This window comes from Sorex fumeus, unplaced genomic scaffold (assembly GCF_029834395.1).
Source record: "Sorex fumeus unplaced genomic scaffold, SorFum_2.1 ptg000013l, whole genome shotgun sequence".
NCBI lineage: Eukaryota > Metazoa > Chordata > Mammalia > Eulipotyphla > Soricidae > Sorex > Sorex fumeus.
This window is the reverse complement of record NW_026606070.1, coordinates 11,917,463-11,937,500: the sequence shown is the minus strand read 5'-3', so window position 1 is coordinate 11,937,500 and position 20,038 is coordinate 11,917,463. Positions and strand designations below refer to the sequence as shown.

The window sequence follows — 20,038 nt, the reverse complement described above, 5'->3', positions numbered from 1 at the left end:
TACACTTTGTTGAGATTAGTACAGTGCGGGCAATCAAACTTTTGAGGGTTGTACTAAAACCCCTTCCCTTTTTTTTTAAGAGTAGTGACGTAAACCCCAATAAACAAAAAGATGATGTTTATTGCATCACATTGAAAGAACAAAAGTATGCCAGACCCTCTAGGTAACTGAAGCTGGGACAAGGACGGAGTCCCTGCTGGTTTTCTCTCTTTCCCAGCGTACTAGGACCTGCTCTCTGGCTGCACATGTTATAGAAAAATCTGGGAGTGGCTTCTAAGTGCCCCTGCCAGGCCTGTGCCCAACTATAAGGCCAGCTATACTGGACCAGTGACCCCACAGGACAGAAACCTCTGCCTTGACCGTACTGTGTAAGCACCTCTATTTTTCCTAAAATTTGGCAATTCAAACCAACTCTTATTGAGTGATGAGCCGGAAGTGCCAGCTCACATCCACCCAGGAGGCCAACGGTCAGTGGGCTCACACAGAGGCGGCCGGAACAGGAATGGAGCCAGGCCATGGCTCAGCACAGGGGGGGCCCTTGACACCCCAAGTGTCTCTGGGAAGTTTGACTGTCTGTAGCTTTTACTCCATACAGTAACAGATTTTAGAAATTCAACCTTTAGAAGATAAAGCGCCTCTAATGTGGATTAGTCGGATAAAATCTCTTTGTTGAGCCTCTCTCCTTTTTTGTGGGGGTGGAAATATTCTTCTGTTGGGTGGAAATGGGAAGCGTGACTAATGAGTAAATTCTCAAGGTGCCCTGTGACGGTCTGACGACAGAGACTTTTCATTTGTGTGGAGCTTCTTATATTTTAATCGTTCTTTAACATTCCGCTTGATGCTTTCATGGTTGTATTTGATTATAGACTCACAAGGCGAGATTCTTTGGGCTCGGCCAGTTCAGTCTCCCAGCTAATACTTAAATCCCAAAGGATCGTTCAGGGTGGCGTGCTTGCCCCAGAAACTTAGGACACCTCTCATTCAAAGCAAGTCTCTGATCTCTAGATAACTGACCATGAAAAAGATGCTCCCTATAGGTGGAGCTTGAATTTCAATTCCTTAATTTATACCCTTTGATATGATATCTTCTCCCAAAGTCACATGGAACTCATCTAATCCCTCTTCCTCTTGGCAGCGTTTCAAGCCTTTGAAGAGATCAAGCCGTGTCCCAACACGTTGCCTTTTTATACGCCCTCGCTTTATTTTTACCCTCTGCTGCTGATTGCCGCTGGGGCTACTGGTGACACTAGTAACAATTGGCAGCATTTATTCATTGTAAGCATTTTTGACATAGGAGCGCACATCAATCCTAAAATAACCCTGTGAGGTAAGCACTATCGCTGTCTCATGGACCTGAAAACCGACACATGGAGTTAAATAATCTGCACGAGGTGATTCAGGTGACCTCGGAACCATGTAGTTGACACCTAAGAGGTCCCTCATCACACCATTGCCGGGTGACACCCTGACGTGGTCCAGGCCATCCCTGGCTTCTTTGGAATGATTCCAGAAGTGCAGACAGCACCTCGGGAGTTTCAGTTAACACCCCAGTTTCCTGTCGTCGTTGTCTGTTGGACCTCTTAAAATACTGATTTGAAGAACTCATCAACTTTCTTCACCAGTGTAGGTGAAGATCCCTGTGCCACAGTCAACCCGTGGCATTAACTTAGATTAGTCCGTTGGAACAAGCACCCACTGCTTTCCCCAGTTTTTGAGAAGCTAAAATTGGGTGCTCTCTCTCTCTCTCTCTCTCTCTCTATATATATATATATATATATATATATATATAATAGATGAGACATTTCACTGTGTGAGAACCAGCAACTTTTGTGCTAGCAGTCAGCATCCATTTTTCCTATTTTTTTTTTTAATCTGGGATAGCTCAGTGTACCTGCTGTTGAATTCAGTCAGCATTTTGTTGTAGTTAGTTCTGTAAATACAGATTTACTTTGTAATCATTTATGAATCACTACATATTGGTTCCCTTAAGGATTTAGTAAGAGTTGAGTGTTTTCATAGAATTATTCAATAATTAGGCATTAGGGACAGAAATTGATTTATAGGCAATAAAACTCTGGGGTTTTAAGATGCTAAAAGATAAGTGGACCATTTCCATAATTAACATTTTATAATGCTGCAATTATAAGCCCATTATTTAACTCCGAAAATCAGCCTTAAATTGCTTGGGCCTAAATAAAATATCTTGAAAGAAAATAGTATGTAAGTTATAATCTGCTTTATCTGTAAGTGTTGTATATCCCCATCCTGACTCACAGTTGAATTCTATAAACACCAACACCCCTCTACTTGTGCAATAGATTTCACAACTTAGTGCAGAAGTGGGGATCAAAAAGTCACTCTGCTCCTGTGATGTTTGTGATTTTAAGAGGATGATGTTGCCATAAGGAGTTTCCTGATAGCTAAATTAAAAATAAAATTAGCTCATAAATAGTTCAAATAACTTCTTTTTGGGGAATGGAGCAATAGCACAACAGGTAGGGCATTTGCCTTGCATGCGGCCAACCCGGGTTCGATTCCCAGCATCCCATATGGTCCCCTGAGCACCGCCAGGGGTAAGTCCTGAGTGCAGAGCCAGGAGTAATCCCTGAGCATCGCCGGGTGTGACCCAAAAAGCCAAAAAAATAAAAAAGTCAAATAACTTATTTTTTATAAACAAATCGTTTTTTATCTTTAAAATTTTTGTCTATTTTCACATTTCTGTGGTTTGGTTAAGTTCTGTTGGTTTACAACACCATCTATGTTTTAGGAACACAGGTACTGGTTACACAGTCTTCAAAGGTATGTTCCCACGTGGTGTTGACCACCAAAACACCATTGTGATCTCATTCGTTCTTCCATCCATTCACTCAGTGAGCAAGGCAGGGCTCCTAGGCATTTTGATAAGAGCATGAGAAGACATTGTCCTCTACTTTAACCATGTGATCAAATAGATAATGGGGATTTGAAACCAAATCAGTAATGTCACAGGTCATGTGTCAAATGACATAATGAGCCTACTGAAGTGATGCACTAAGAAAGACACGGAATCATCTTGTACTTTCCAAACTTCTCTGTTAAACTGAATTAAATCAGGAATAAGAAAAAGATAAATCCAAATTTCAAAGCAAAACAAACTGCACCTGGACTCTTTAAAACTGTCAATGCCAAGAAAGGAAAAATAAGAAAATCAGGCAGAAAACTGTTGCCAAGTAAGGAGATTAGAGAAACACGGATGAAGCTTGCTTGGATTATGGCTCTTTTAAAAAGAGTAATTAGGACAATTTGGACACTTAAAAGCTGCTGTATTTTTATTGTATTGATGCTACACTTTTAATGTGATAATGGTATTGCAATTATGTAAGAGATAGCCTTATTCTTAGGAAATACGTACTTAAATATTAAGGGGTAAATGTGATATTACCAAATTTACTTTCAAAATGATTTTGTATTGGAACCAAAGAGGTAGCACAGGGGATAAGGCACTTGCCTGCATGCGGTCATCCCTGGTCCAATCTCCAGCTGGTCCCTGGAGCACTTCCAGGAGTGATCTTTAAGCACAGAGCCAGGAGTAAGCCCAGAGCACTGCTGGGTATGGCCAGATGCCTTCACTCCAAGATGCAGTATAAGGGGATTTGGGGCCAAGGATATGACTTCCGTGGCTAGCTTGTGTGCGGCCCTGAGTTGGATCTCCAGCATCTCATGTTCCTCCTTAGCTCTGATGGTTCTGGCTCTGGTAGATCTGGGTTGGCAGCTCCCAGCCTCAAGAATGAATCGCAGCTTTGCACCCTAGGCAGAGCATTGCCAGGAACATAAACAAAAGATTATATTTCTATTAATGTCCATTGATATATCTACTAGTGTCTTTTCATTTTCATCTATGGACACTAATATCTTTAGTATATTGTAGATATTTGCATGGTTATTTTATTAGTTTCCCAGGTCTACTTAACAATTTAGCATAGAATGGGTAAGTCGGGCTGGAGAGATAGCACAGCGGGTAGGGCATTTGCCTTGCACGTGGCCGACCTGGGTTCGATTCCCAGCATCCCATATGGTCCCCTGAGCACCGCCAGGAGTGACTCCTGAGTGCAGAGCCAGGAGTGGCCCCCGTGCATCGCCAGGTGTGACCCAAAAAGCAAAAAAAAAAAAAAAATGGGTAAGTCGAACTCATGAAAATTAGGGGCTCGGAGACAGTACAGCAGTTCGGGTACATGTATTCCCTGGAACTGGGTTCAATTCCCAGCACACATAGTTCCCTGAGCATCAACAGGAACAGCCCTGGAGGCTCCCTCTCAGCACTGCCGGGTGTGGCCTTGGAGGCAGTGGTACCCCTGATACAGGAGGGCTGGAGTGGCATTGCAACCTCAGGCCCTTGTCCTATCCCATGACCTTGTTGGCCAAGAAGGCCAATAGGGACCCTCTGGGCTACTGGTCACTGCTTATGAGCATCCCCTCAAAGAACACCTCAGAAATGAACATCTCACCATTTTAGAGCCTAGAAATCAGGGTGATGGCAGATTGTGTTCCCGCTGAAGCCCACAGGGCAGATCCCTCCTGGCCTCTCCCACTTTCTGGCAGTTGTCAACAATCCTTGACTTCTCTCTTTAGGTCTCTTTTCTAATTCCTTCCTTCCTTCCTTCCTTCCTTCCTTCCTTCCTTCCTTCCTTCCTTCCTTCCTCCTTCCCTTCCCTTCCCTTCCCTTCCCTTCCCTTCCCTTCCCTTCCCTTCCCCTTCCCCTTCCCTCCCCTCCCTTCCCCTTTCTTTCTTTCTTTCTTTCTTTCTTTCTTTCTTTCTTTCTTTCTTTCCTTCCTTCCTTCCTTCCTTCCTTTCTTTCCTTCTTTCTTTCTCTCTCTCTTTTTCTTCTTTCATTCTTTCTTTCTTTTTTATTTTCTTTCTGGAATCTAGTATATGACACATGTAAGGCAAGTGATCTATTGCTGAGTCCCATCCTTGGCCTTATTTCCCCTTCCCTTACAAAGGCACCAATCATCCAACCAGGCCATCATAAAACAATATCTTAAACTTCATCTAAACTTGATTATATTTGCCAAGACCCTATCTCCAAATGAAATTTATTCACAGGCACATATTATACTAGATATGTATCTTGCAAGACACCATTTGATGCAGTGCAATATCTATACCAAGATTTTCTAGAGAGTGGGAGGAGAGAGAAAAGAGGCGTGTATGACATGACAGCATGTTAACCAATCGGGCTTTGGGTGAAATTTTATGTGCATATTACACCGTTCTTGCACATTTTCTGAAGTTTTAAAAACAATATACACTGGGGGCAGCGGGGTGAGGGGGCTGCCACACACAGGGAAGGAAGCTGTTTCGTGGCCAGTTCAGAGCACGTGTGACAGGATCTAAGAGGTTGAGGATAAATCAACTGGGTGAGTTGGAGCAGGTTTCCAAAAGACGTGATACCCGACTGCACAGTTTCTAGGGATGGTGCAGGAGTCCACAGCTGGGGTCAGGGTGCAGATGGCGAACTGCCCACAGGCCAGAGAGCTGAAGCAGAAAAACCTACACATGTGAAAACAGCAGGAGTAGGAGCTGGAGAGGCAGTAAGCATATCATTAAGAGAATTTGCTTTCTCAGATGGCAGGGGACAGTCACGTCATGGTGGACCATCAGCACGGGAGAATCGAAGACTTTATCTGTGGGCGAGAAGTGTGGGAAGCCTAGGGAAGGTCAGATGAGAGACCAGGAGGAAAAAGCAGATCAGAAACCAGGGACAGGGCCACGGAGATGGTTCAAAGACTTGGATTTGATGCTTAGCACCCCATGTCCTCTGAGCACTGCCAGGAGTGCCCCTTGCAACTTCTGGTACAACCCTGGAGTGCCATCTGGAAAAGGGAGGACATGAGAGATCCTGAATGGAGCAGAAACTGAAAGGGCTTGGCGTGGCGTGGATGAAGATGTGGCGGTAAGAGGGAGCAGAGAGAGGTTGGGGGTCACTGGGAGGTTGGTGTCCCTTTGTCCTGCAGGGGATCTTGGAGGAAGAAAAGGGGAGCAGGAGGGTCAGTGTAAGGATATGGCTTTGCTCCATTTGGATGTGCTGGGCTTGAAGGGCCAGTGCAGTTGCCAGGTCATTGGTAAATGACGTTTAGTTTTTGAAGAAACTACCCAACACCATGTCTTTGATGCTCCCCAGCAATGTATGTGAGGTCAAGTTTTTTCATATCTTGTCCAACATTTGATATTTTTAATTGTTGCTATCGAGAGTATCTCACCTGCACAGCAAAGCCTGGCAAGCTATGCATGACATATTCGATATGCCAAACACAGTAACAAGTCTCACGGTGGAGACGTTACTGGGCCCACTTGAGCAAATCGATGGACAACGGGAGGACAGTGCTACAGTGCTACAGTTGTTCTTCTAGTGAGAGATGCAACGCTAACTCACTGTGGTCTTCACTTGCATTTTCCTCATGGCTCATGGTGTTGGGCATATTTTCCTATGCTTCATTTGTCATCACATGCCCTATTGGGCTGAGTGTCTCTCTCTTCCTGTCTTTTACCCATTTTTTAAATTGGATTTGGGCATGTCTTTTTTTAAGGTAGAGTTTTGAAAATTTTCTCAGTAGACTTTTTCAAGGTTCTCACTCTTGCAAGGACAGAAAATATTATCAAGTAGCTCTAACTAGCAAGACTAGTTTAAACTCTCTGCACTCAGGAATTACTCCTGGCGGTGCTCAGGGGACCTTTTGGGATACCGAGAATTGAACCTGGGTCAGCTGCATGCAAGGCAAACGCTCTACCTGCTGTACTATAGCTCTGTCCCCTAGTTTAGACTCTCAGTCCATCTCTGTTTCAACTTTAGACTCTTACACTAGTCTAGACTCTAAACCCATCTCTGCTTCTACTTCTCCAAAGTTCTCACTCTTGCAAGAACAGAAAATTTTCTTAAGTAGCTCTAACTAGTGAGATTATTGACTCTAAACCCATCTCCAGTTCCTCGTGGTTCCAAGGATGCAGCTTTATTGTTGAACTTTATTACTCAGGAAAGTGAATCCAGCGAGATTTCCCTGCTGTCTCATTGGAAAAGATCTTATGGCATCATCCCTGAGCTGCCGGACTTGTGTCTCAGACCTGCCCCTGATCTCTTCTCCCACGTTGTGATACTCAGCCTGGGGAATGTCCCTCTCTTCTTGCATGCATGTGCCTCTGGATGTCAAAAATGAAATATTAATGGGTCCCTGCCTACTGCCCCTTCCCATCCCCCCTCAGCAGTTCTGGGATTTGTCTGCTCTGCTCAAAGGCGGAGCACTGATGGGAAGTCTGACATGCTAAAGACAAAAGGCCCTGTAGGATGTGGGCAGTTTTCAGCGCCAGGAAGGAAAGGGAAGAAGAGCAGAGGCCCCAGGAGGAAGTCTTGGGGACACCGTCCACCACGCAGGACAATGGCCTTCCCTGACGCACGCAGCCTCACTGGCGGGTTATTTTTACCTGCCACATTGTAAAGTCAATGTTTGCACGTTGATAAGAGTCCTGTCTGGTGGCTCATTTGAGGGCCTGGCCCAGAGGAGACTGAAAGTGCCGCAGAGAGGAGTCGGAGAGGACTTGGACAGTGAAACAGAATAGTCCTGTGGCCGCCGCTGCGACGATAGCCCTGGCAGATCATACAGTTAGTCCGGATCCTGTTCCCTCGCTTGCATCACCTGGTCATGAGCTGTCAGTGGAATTTGTGGAATGGATTGTTCCTTTGGAGTCACTCGATCTCTTGGAACAAAGGGCACACACATTCTTCGTTTTATATAAGGTTTACAAGGAATGTTCCTTCCTCCTGAACAGGCGCAGGGGCCAGAAACCCTGCCTGCTTTCTCTCTCCACCTGTGACCTCCTCCTCCTCCTCCTCCTCGTCCTCCTCCTCGTCCTCCTCCTCTTCCTCCTCCTCCTCCTCCTTCTTCTTGAGCCCCCACCCAGCCATCTCCCCACTCCCCCATTTAGGGTGGTTGTTTTAATGACAGGAAGTCTCCTGCACCCCACAGTTTGGGATTCTTCGCTCATGGTGCTCACCAGGAGTCACCCCATTTGGTAATAACACTCGCAAACAATGGATATCACCACTCTTGGCACGGGGATCCCAGATTACAGTATTGTTGGAATCCCACTCAGCATGTAGGGGGCTGAGCGGGAATCAAACTCCTGGCCTTAAACTTGCAAGAACTTTGCCCCTGGCCTGTGCCTTCTTGGCCTCATGGAGCCCTGTGCATTCAGACACAAGACCGGAGAAGATGCTCGGCTTGCTGTCAGGTTTCAGGGTTTGGTTGGGAGGGGGGGGGGGGCCACAGAAATCCTTGCTCAAACTGGCTAGATCTATTCAGGGCCGATGAAGTCAGCATGGAATGCTCAGAAGCTGCGGTTTCAAGGTTGACTGGATGCAGTACCTTGTCATACGTCTTTCCTTTGCCCTTCGTGGTGCCAGCTTCAGCTCAGTGTTGTTTCCTGTTTCAGGGCTCATCCAGCACAGCACAGTGTGGAGTGAGCAATGCCACCTTCTCAGGGTGCTGGACTGAGAGCTAAGGGAGCTGGTAGCCTTGGGTGCCATTGTGGCACTTTCTGTTTGTTCACTTAGAGGAGGCAGATTGCCAGGGCGGTTATTTGGTGGTTTTCTTTTCTTTTCTTTTCTTTCTTTCTTTTATTTATTTTTTATTTTTTGGCTCTTTGGTTCATACCCGGCCATGCACAGGGGTTACTCCTGGCTCTGCACTCAGGAATTACTCCTGGCGGTAGCTTATGGGATGCTGGGAATCGAACCCCGGTTGGCTGCGTGCAAGGCAAACACCCTATCCTCTGTCCTATCACTCCAGCCCCTTCTTTTCTTTTCTTTTCTTTTCTTTTCTTTTCTTTTCTTTTCTTTTCTTTTCTTTTTCTGAAAAGGGGGTAAGCAGGTCAGTTTGGGAACTTCTGATGCAGACCGAAGACACTTCAATCCCACAGGCCTGCCCGTGGTGTTGGCTGGCCCAGGTCCCAGCCAGCCTACCTGGAAGTGTTCTGTGCTGATGGCTAAGGACGGGCTTCCAGAACCGCACTCAGCGAGAAGCAGGGTTCATCCTGGAGATGGGTTCCATGAAGGAAGGTGACGTACAAGGGCACAGTCACGGTTTCCTCTTCCCTACCTCTGCCACTATCTTGAAAAATTCTTACTCCTGCACTGAGGATTAAAATACCTTTCAGAGAACGTCAATGAGAGCATCAAAAAGACAGCCCAGAGGGCCAGTGTGCAGGCGTCCCATGCAGGAGGCCTGAGTTCAGCCCCTGGCACCACATGGACCCCTGGGAATGCTCAGAGAATAACCTGAGCACCACAGGGTGTGGTAAATGAAAACTGAAGAGCATCAAAACTGAAGAGCAACCAGTCTCTCCTTCTAAAATCTGAGGAAAGATAACATTGAAATAGTAGCAAAGAATAAGTTCTGCTCAAATGTGTTGAGACAAGAAATTTTTACTAGCACCAATGTCTAGTGAGCTAAGATGTAAATTTCTATCTCTATAAGTGAATTAAAGTAACTCAGGAGCCCAAATTCTCTTGATAGTAGGGAATAAAATCTTTCTAATTCAAGAGAAATTTAGTTACTATTTCTGGTTTAAAACCTAGCCCGCCCTTCCTTCCTTCCTTCCTTCCTTCCTTCCTTCCTTCCTTCCTTCCTTCCTTCCTCCCTCCCTCCCTCCCTCCCTCCCTCCCTCCCTCCCTTCCTTCCTTCCTTCCTCTGTGGGAGGTGAAAACCCCCAATAATCAATAATCAACAATCTCAGTTCTGCTGCAGAAAGTGTCCCTCATGATGAAAGGCTGCCTTGGGATCTTCCTCCTGAGCGCAGGAGGAAAGTGTTTTGCCAACTCACTTCTCCCAGATCCAGGAAGGTGTGTTTCTCACCGGGCACTACCCAGACACCAACTGCTTTTGCTGGGGAGGCATGAGCAGGTGCTTCCATGAGGATCCAGGGTGAAATGGCAGGAGCTGGGTCAGGAAGTCAGGCTACACCCAAGAAAACCAGCCTGTCTGCCAGGAATGCTCCATGGATCCCAGTGTCCTCCTCCTCCCTTCCTTGAAAACTCCCCAAGGATAATCTTGACACGATTATCAAGTTTTATCCTGAAACTTCCTTCAGGATGATCTGGGCAGCTGTGGGGGCCTTCTTGGAAAGAGTCCTAGTTGGCCTTGGCTTCCAATGTCTGTCGCCATTGTTCTCTGCACCATTGTGGATGCTCTAACCCTGCCCACTGGCATCCAGCTCACACACCTTTAGGGCAATCCCAGTCAGTTGACTTTCTCTGCACCAGACTCTAGGAAGTTTAGGAATGGGCAGGCTTGGAAGGACACGGCTAGCTGTGCTCTCTACTGCTCTAATCCCGCAGGAAATTGATGGTGACTCAGGGGAGGTGGCCCTACCCCAAAGTCGGAGCTCTCGGGAAGATGATTTTCCTTACAAGTTTTTGGTGATATCTTTGCTGTGTCAGGGTCCACACACTTGGTGTCGCCCTGGGCATTGCACCCAACTGTGCCGAAGATTTCAGTGCTTAGGGCCAGGGGTACTGGGGATCTCACTTGGGGCCACATATATATGCAAAGGAGGCTTCCTTTCACTGAGCTAAGTCTCTGCACCCTCTCGCAGGGTGTATGATGGAAAGTGGAGACTCAAGTCCTCAGTTCCAAGAGCCTCAGGCCCCCTGGAGAGTTTCTGTTTTCCATCCCAGACACTCCCCCAATCCCCCAGGGTTTGTGCACTGTTAGCTCTCATGTCCTCCCCCCCCCCCAACGCTGTCTTGTTTGCCAAGGCGTCAAAAATCAGATGGGCTGGACACGTAATGAGATTTGGAGACGACCACTGGACTAGAGCTGTTACCAACTGGATTCCACAGGATGTCAAAAGATCCTGTGGCCGCCCACCTACCAGATGGTCAGACTTCTTCATCAAGATCCTTAACGATCAGTTTGAGGATCTTCATGTTCCTAGAACAAACAGACGCCACTGGGCTACACTAGCACGCGACAGGGACAAATGGAGACGTTACTGGTGCCCGCTCGAGCAGATCGACGATTAACGGGAAGTCAAGTGATCAAGTGCTCTAGCTCTCATGTTCACATTCTTTTTTCTTTCAACTCAGCAAAGATTCTTTTATTTTTCTTTTTTGGATCATACCCAACAATGCTGGAGCTATAGCACAGAGGGTAGGGCATTTGCCTTGCACACGGCCAAAATGGCCGACCCAGGTTTGATTCCTCCACCCCTCTCGGAGAGCCCAGCAAGCTACCGAGAGTATCTCGCCTGCATGGCAAAGCCTGGCAAGCTCCCTGTGACATATTCGATATGCCAAACACAGTTAACAAGTGTCACAATGGAGATGTTACTGGGTCTGCTCAAGCAAATCAATGAACAACGGGAGGACTATGACAGTGACAGTGACTCAACAATGCACAGAGGTTACTCCTGGTCCATGCACTCAGGAATTACTCCTGGCAGTTCTCGGGGAACCATATGGGATGCTCGGAATCGAACCCGGGTCGGCCATGTGCAAGGCAAATGCCCTAGCCACTATGCGATCACTCCAGCCCCGCAGCAAAGATTCTGAAAAAATAATAATAACCTCTATATTTATTTAGAAGGGGGTGAAAAAAAATTTACAGAATTTTATTCTTTTGATTGTCTGAGTGGTAGCTTCAAACCTACTCCCTAGTCGTTTCATGGCATGTTTGGATAGGGATCGCAGTCAAGTGACCAGGCAAACAGCAGAACTTTCCTACACGTGGAATAGTGGAGTTCGTCAAACTTCATGTCTTACCAATTTTGCTCCTGAAAACCCCTTAGGCAGCATTTCCTCCGTGCTGGGGCTCCTACTTCAATTCTCTTGAGGTAAGAAGAGCTGACAATCACTTTCTCCTTCAGAGATTCTCATTCTTAATATCAAAACTGCTGATTTTATCTGAAAAAGCTGTTGCTTGCCAGGAAGATGGGAAAGGCTTTAGGGGCAAATGAAAGTTTTTGCTGTTTCTGCCATGAGCTAGTTTTGGAGGGTCCAGATTCCAAGGGGCTGGACAACCATCAGTGAAACCTGGCTGAAGACTTTTTGAGTTGACCGGCAGGCATGAACTTCATATTTCCCTCCTATGTGGAGAATCTGCTTCAAGAAGAGGCAGCTGGAAGGTCCGACCCCAGAAGACTCGAACCCGTAACTGTGATGGCTGCTCACTGCCACAGCTTGACTTCTCAGTCTCCATGGCGCTGTGAACCTTGTGAGGAGATACTCACCTCTGGCTTCCTGTCAGGCTTATCTGAGAATAGACTCGGCTGGGATGGGTGGGTGTTTCCTTAGGATTAAAATGTGTCTGTAGGGGACTGGAGAGATAGCACAGCGGGGAAGGCATTTGCCTTGCACGTGGCCGACCTGGGTTGGATTCCCAGCATCCCATATGGTCCCCTGAGCACCGCCAGGAGGAACTCCTTAGTGCAGAGCCAGGAGTAACCCCTGTGCATTGCCAGGTGTAACCCAAAAACCAAAGCAAAAAAAATTAAAAAAAGAAAGAAAATGTGTCTGTCGTTCTGGCATGGAATTGAACATTCTAGATGAGTAAGCAATAAGAATTCTCAAAAGAAAGAAGATAACGTGGAGGAAAGGAAGCCAAGGTAAGATTCGGTTTCTGGGTAGAGGGGCAAGGTCATAAGCCCTTTAGCTCTTACTCTCACACAAACTTCTAATAACTGGGCATGCTGCCGACAAGGCCAGAACAGCTTTGCTTGAAGAAGAATCCTAGCTCATCTTTTTATCCTTCGGACGGAACAGTCACATGTCGGAGGACACTGAGTCACATGTCGGAGTTGGTCTTTGGAGAAGCTAGTTCTGAGGAACTTCTTTTTGAAAGCCTCAGAGAAGAAAAATTGCCAAGGAAAGCAAATTCCCTTTCCAGGTTGTCCTGGAGTGCATTAAATTAGCCGAAAAACATTAGCAACCGATCTTTGCAGCCTAGTATGAGCTGCACTTTGCCTGGATTTCAATTTTTATCTCTACCACCCTCTCTCACAGTGTCCTGATAGTAAAATACTTTCACAGTGTAGCCAATGAAATGATGGCATTTCCCTAGCGACACTTGTTAAGTCCTGACCTTACAGCACAGGATGATGCCTGTATCCCAATGCCCTAGCAGCATTACAGGACTCGGTTATAATCATTAGTCACATAAAAGAAAATACAATCAATCCTTTGGAGAGATGTTTATGAGAATTTCACATCACACAAATAATGGGAGGGTGCAGAGTGAGGCAGTTAAGAATACACACTTTGTAGTCCTAGCCTTGTGTGTAAGTTTCAGTTTGACAATTTTCTTAGCCCCGACAAGATACTTAACTCTGTCCAAACCTGAGATCTCCCTCCCCAGTGCTCTGTGAATGGTAAAGAGCTGTTGGCCAGAGATTGCTCTCTCAGTTCTCAAGGAGGTGCTGACATAGGAACAAAAATGGAAATATTGCCATGAATTTGCTACCATATATATCCATATTCATGACAATTTGTTCATGGGGTTGGCTTAAGGATTAAGTATAGATATCCACAAAGTATTCAGTATAACACTTAATAACCAAATACCAAATTACAATGCCCATTCTTACAGTCCTGGGCCAGCCAACCAATTTAGCCAGAAGTCAGGAAACATGTAAAGGATAATTTCCTCTTACTCTATTGCACAGAGAGAATCTGGAAAGTCATGAACAAGGGCATCAAACAACTAATTCCTCCCTGGGAATGTCAGTGACAAAGCCCATTGGAACCTACCCTGGCTTTCTCTGCCAACTTGCTCTTGAAGGCTTCCTTCTTCTGCAATTAGTAGCAGCATAGTATAAACTTTTTGGTTTCCTATTCCACTTGGAATAAAATACTGTCCTCAGCATTGAGAAAGTGCAGGAATTCATTTCCAACACTCAGGAAGCTCAAGAACCAGCTCAGCAAGTCTTGACAAGGCATTATTTTGTTCTGTTTTACTCACAGATATGTCCTATTAATAGTTTAAGTTTACTTCATTAATCTGTTGGAATGAGGTTGGAGAGATGACAAGACTGGAAAAGGTAGAAACACAGTTCAGGGAAAGTGCACGTATGGGGGATTTCCTATTTCCATTTGTCTCTATTCTCACTGAGCAGGAAACACTTGCTCTCATCATTATATGCCTATTTCCAGCCCATTCCTATATGTCTCCAAGAGGCTGGCTGTTCCAGCAGATTCAGCAGATCAGTGGTAGAAAAGGGGAAGAGTCTTTGGACACCATCTTCAAGAATATGATAATGCTAAAGCAGAGGGTAATCCCATTCAGTCTCAAAGCAACACCCAGTCATTATGTTGTTCTGAATGTAAGAATCAAAGTGATGGATTAAAGAGGGAGTACAAGAGTGAAGGTGCTTGCTTACCTACCAATACAGTTGACTGTTTTGATCCTCAGCACCCTTGGGTCCATGAATGATCCCTGAATACAGAGCCAGGAGGAAGGCCTGAACACTACCAGGTGTGCCCCCCCAACAAATAAAATAAAAATCAAAGTGATGAGGAGCAAGAGATGTGGTTCAGTACAGCGCCTGCCTCACATATGGGAGACACTGGATTTGTTTATGCCAGCACCACAGAATGAAGCAAAACCGTTGTAAGCTTATTCAATACCCTTTCTCCTTAATCAAGGCAGCTGTTTAAGTGTGAAAAATAATAACCAAATATTTTTAAGCTAGTCAGACAAAATCTATGGACTGTCAATTTAGTGAAAAATAAGGCAACCAAACTTGAAACCAGTTTTCTTTTTGCAACTACAGAACTTCCTTCTGTGCCTGAGGTAGTATCTGGTGTCTTCGAGATGAGGGAATATTAAGACTCGGTTTCCAGTGCTTGTTCTCCAAATAATCAGGTAGGGCAAAATAATAATAATAATAATAATAATAATAAATAAATAAATAAAATCTTGTGTTATTTTTCACCTATAGAATTGTTTTTAAGTTTCAAGCTTCCGTGGAATGCAATGTAGAGACCCAGGGTCCAAGAAAGGAGATTGTTGCAAGGGTGGATCTGGTCCAGTGCTTGGGTTCTGTAGGTGCACCCTAAGGTGACGTCCTGGAAGGTGGAGAGAGCAGAGTCCCACGCTTCAGAGCTGGGTGGAGCCTGAGGGGTTATTTCAGTTCTTTCATTTGCCTTTTCCTTACCCCCACTCTGACTCATTGTGCATTGACTTTGCAGATTATTTGCCCACAAAACAATCTTATTTCCTGCATTTCCAAGCTCTTAGGGAGTTCCTTGCTGGAACTCCCAAGTTCAAACATATGTTCTTATCAAGGTCACATGCCAGATAGCTTCTCTGTCTAGTTATCTTCTTTCCTTGACTGAACTTTCTGGCATACAGATTTTTGCTTTTAATTCGTTTTTTTTTAATTGTCCTTATTATTGGATTTGGACTTGGTGGTGTTTAGGGACTATTCCTGGCTCTGTGAACAGGAGTGATCCCTGGAGGTGCTCGGGGAACCACATGTAGTGTCAGGGATTTGAACCAAGGTCACGGCCATCATAGTCACACGAAAGTGTTCATTGTTGCACTGCCACAGTTAGACATAGCTAAAGATGTAGCTTCATCCAATCGAATTATCTGAAGCTACAATCAAGAGCAGAATGGTATCCTTCTGGAGCCCAGGCTAGTGGGCCAGCACTGTCACCATTGCCCAGCCCCCTGGAGGAGGTCAGCTTCATTAGCCCAACATTTTTTATGATAGTTACAAAAGAAGCAAAATCTCCGATAGGAGTCCTGGTTCTCATCCTGGGTCTTTGTATCCTGAACCCACCCAAGGAGGCTAATTCCTTGCAGGCTGCCTTTCCCAGTCTCCTCAGTCATCTGGTTTCTGGTGCATCGTCCAACAAGGAGATGGATGATTAGAGGCTGGAAGGAAGACAGAGCTGGGGTTCTTCCTGTCTCTTGGTCTCGAAGACATCGCAACTGCCTTGTCTCTTCCACAACACTAGCTCCTGCTGACCCTACCTCAGCTACCCCCCCCCGACCCCCGCCCAGCCTCCTAGAGCAGGGGTCCACAGCGGCTTTGGTTGTTCATTCACAACATTTGGTTTCTTCCTCTGTTTCCAGTTAGCCCCATATATTCTTTTTAAAAATTTATGAAACGCTTCACTAATGTCTATGTCATACATGCACTGGGGACATGTTAATCTTCTTTTGTCGTTCTAATTTTAGTATATGTGCTGCTGAAGCAAGCAAGACCTCCTATATTCTTTTAGCACTGTGATTTCTCCTTGACTTTTTCTTAGACTTTCTCAGGTGTTTTCTTCTGTAGATCTCAGTTAAATAGGTATCCTTAGGATTGTTGCTTTGAAGTCATCTTCAGTTCCTTTGCATAGCTCTGTTGTATTGGGAGTTTCTCCAGGCTGTTATCTCTGTCTCTCTGGCATGTCTGGTGCCTCTACAGGGGCTTAAGCAATGACCAGCGGCCTATTTTCAAGTATACTTGGGTGGCCACTAGGATAGTGAGGCACTGTGTGCCAAATGGAATAGATCTAGGTAGTGAAAAGGGGTTCGTGATTGCCAGTGCCTGGTGTCCTTGGCTTTGGTTATGCAGATGTGGGCAATGACTGGAGAACTTCCTCTGAGGTGAGTCCATAAGGATGCTGGGGCCTCGATCCTAACTGGTGACAGAACAAGTATGGAGCAGGGTCATCCCAGCAGGGGAGCACAACTGGCCATGGCTAAAGGGCTATTCTGTGGGATTGCAGGCTTGCTTAAAGTCAGATGTGGGCTGGCAGTTCCAGGAGGAAGGCGGAGGAGCCTGAAAACCAGAGTATGGCCCAAAAACAAATTAATGAAAGAAACAGTCTCCATGACATAAAATACGATGTACCTCTTACATTGACTTGATTTTAGTAGGGTTTTTGTTTTCTGTTTTGTTTTGTTTTGCATTGGCTTGCTAGTTTTCAGCAAGGATTTCAGAAGGTTATGCTTGTTTAATTCTATATAGGTGTGCAGTTGTTTCCCTTTTACTTCCAAGGTTTTTTTTACAAGTTAAATGTCAGCGCATGTGTTGCCTGGGTACATGGTACCAGAATACATGTGTCACCTGCATCGCCTCTCTTGAGGTGTGTAGCTTCACACTCTAATGCTGGTATGTGCCCTGGGACTCTCTTTGCCTTTGAGAAACCCCACCTCTTTTTTTTCTTTTCTTTCTTTTTTTTTTTTTTGCTTTTTGGGTCACACCCAGCGATGCACAGGAGTTACTCCTGGTTCATGCACTCAGGAATTACTTCTGGCAGTGCTTGGGGGACCATGTGGGATGCTGGGAATCGAACCTAGGTCGGCTGCGTGCAAGGCAAACACCCTACCCGCTGTGCTATTGCTACAGCCCCCACCCCTTCTTTCTTGAGCACACTACTCTCCCTTTTTCTCTTCCTTCCTCCTCTCCTCAAAATTTCTAAATAAAACTAGTTTTTACTTCCAAAAATGTTGAATGTCTATTTTTACTAAAATTATGGGAAAAAATATTTTAGAACTAAGCATAGTATATATTGGGATAATTGTTCCAAGAAAGCTAAGATTGCAGCTGATTCAGATGGAAACAGAGGGAGAAAGAGAGGGAAGAAATCAAAGAAAATACAAGAAAAAGTCTAATTGTGTTCATTCTTTTCTGTTTGGACTCAATTTTTCTATCTTTAAAAGTGTTATTAATCTATAGTTTATTGTTACATGTAGCAGATGTGCTGGAATCCTCTCCTGTGTACCTATAGAAATAGAGATGACACTAATAGGAGCTTTCCTGTCTAGAAAATTGTTTCTAGCTGGAAAATGTCTAGCAAAATGCTCATATGTCAGGTATTTGGTCAAGGTTAAATCCCAGTCTGTCAGCTATTTGGTCCACTTTTCTTTCACTATTCTCATTATAATTGAGAACTGAAAATGGTTTTAAGTCTACAGATAAATTTCAATTACACGAAAAAAAAATTAAGTCTGATGTATTCTTTCCTCTCATGTTAAAAAAATTTTTTTTTAGCTTTTTGGGTTACACCTAGCTAGCAATGCTCAAAGGTTACTCCAGGCTCTGCACTCAGAAATTACTTCTATGGTGCTCAGGGGACCATATGGGATGTCGGGTATCTAACCCAGGTCAGCCGCATGCAAGACAAATGCCCTATCCATTATGCTACCCCTTTGGCCACGCACGTTTAAAACTGAACAATGGAGAAATCCCTTCACATTGTTCTTTGTAAAATGACTACAATACTAACTTACCTGTCAGGATTGATATTTGATTGAACTGACTAACTTTAGCACCAGGGTAAACATTTCTTTTTTTTCTTTCTTTGCTTTTTTGGGTTATACTCGGCGATGCACAGAGGTTACTCCTGGCTCATGCACTCAGGAATTACTTCTGGTAGTGCTTGGGGGACCATATGGGATGCTGGGAATCGAACCCGGGTCAGCCGCATGCAAGGAAAACACCCTACCCACTGTGCTATCGCTCCAGCTCCCAGGAAAAACATTTCTAACAGAAAATTTTAGTGTTATTGATGGCAATAAATGAAACTGAGGGGACTGGTCCATACTCTTTTGACCACCATTGCATGCCCCAAACGTCAACTGTGAGATGTAGAAACCAGATTTGGTATGACCTTTCAACTTCACTGTTTTGTTAAGCTGACAGAAAGTTTGTGGAAAACTGGCCTACAATAGAAACAGCGGGTTCATGGTCATTTAATGAATAACCCATCACCACAAAGTAAGGGAGAAGGTTGAACGGGAGGCCTGCCTCAGGCAGCTCCATCTGAACCACTGGGTCTTCACTGCACCTCCATCTTCATCTCCCCTCTTACCACACAGTTTTGAGTGATTGAAGTTAGTTTGGATAAGGATTCCAGACAGCGAAAAGCAAATATTGAAGTCAGAGGTCAGGGGAGAATAGACCAGCGGGGGGGGGGGGGGGGGGGGAGGAAGAAATACCGAGCTGATAGTTGAAAGATAATGAATGTGAGGGTGGGTTACAGTCACATAATAAGGGGTCGAGGAGAGCCAGACACCCTAAGCTTTCTCCGGCCTGAGCAAGGCCCGAGGTTAAACTCATCTTCGCTAGTCTATGGAGATTTCTAAATATTTGGGCCATCTAGCTTGGAATTTTGGGAAATGACACTGTTGAGTAAAGCCATTACCATGTTAACTTTTTTTTTTCCATTTTCATCACTGCCAGTACCTTCTGTTTATGCAACTACTAGAAGTAAACTTGCTGACAGGTATCTGTATGCAGTTGGCCATTTGATGAAAATTTTATCGTGCAAAAATGATTCCAGTCAATTGACTGGAAGAGTGCCAAGAATCTCTGGAATCTAACTCTCTGATGAACACACAAGAGTTCCATTTTAGGTAGAGTCAAGGGGAGCAACATAAAAGTTATGTCCCACTATGGATAACTTCACTTTTGCAAATATTTGAATTTTGTAATAGGCATTCCTTTCTACTTGCTCTTAACTAATGAGGGAGCTGGAACTCTCCGCTGTACTAGATCAATGATTGATTTAGGGGCTAAATTGTGTGTGTGTGTGTGTGTGTGTGTGTGTGTGTGTGTGGTGTCAGAGATTGAACCCAGAACCTCACACATTTGAACCATGTACTCTGGGGGCTGGAAAATCAGTATAGTGGGCAGGGCACTTGCCTTGCATTGGCCAACCTGGGTTTGATCCCCAGGACCCCATATGGTCCCCAAGGCCGATCAGGAGTGATCCCTGAGTGCAGAGTCAGGAGTAATCCCTAAGCATCACTGGAGGTGGCCCAAAAACAAATGCACACACACAAAACTACCATTAAAAAAATAGCAAAAAAACCCCCACATGTGTTCCATCACTTGAGTACTAGCTACGTGGCTAGGTCTTGATAAGATTTACAGCTAAGGATAAATTTTGAGGTTACATTTTTTTTATTGAACATCTGATTTGCTCACTTACTAGAGGTTATGACTTGCATTAATTGCTTCTGGAATCTGGGTATTAGTGAAGGACTTAAAATGCGCTTGGATATTAAGGGTT

General features: G+C 45.0%; 1 protein-coding gene and 1 non-coding gene across 4 annotated transcripts in view; one reads left to right on the top strand and one right to left on the bottom strand.

Moving 5' to 3' along the window:
• SHROOM3 (shroom family member 3) overlaps window positions 1–20,038 on the top strand; it is a 341,326-nt gene that overhangs the window by 90,192 nt on the left and 231,096 nt on the right. The window lies entirely within an intron of this gene.
• Window positions 16,130–16,231, bottom strand: LOC130020888 (U6 spliceosomal RNA). Its single transcript, XR_008792077.1, has one exon. It is a non-coding gene; the product is annotated as a U6 spliceosomal RNA (small nuclear RNA).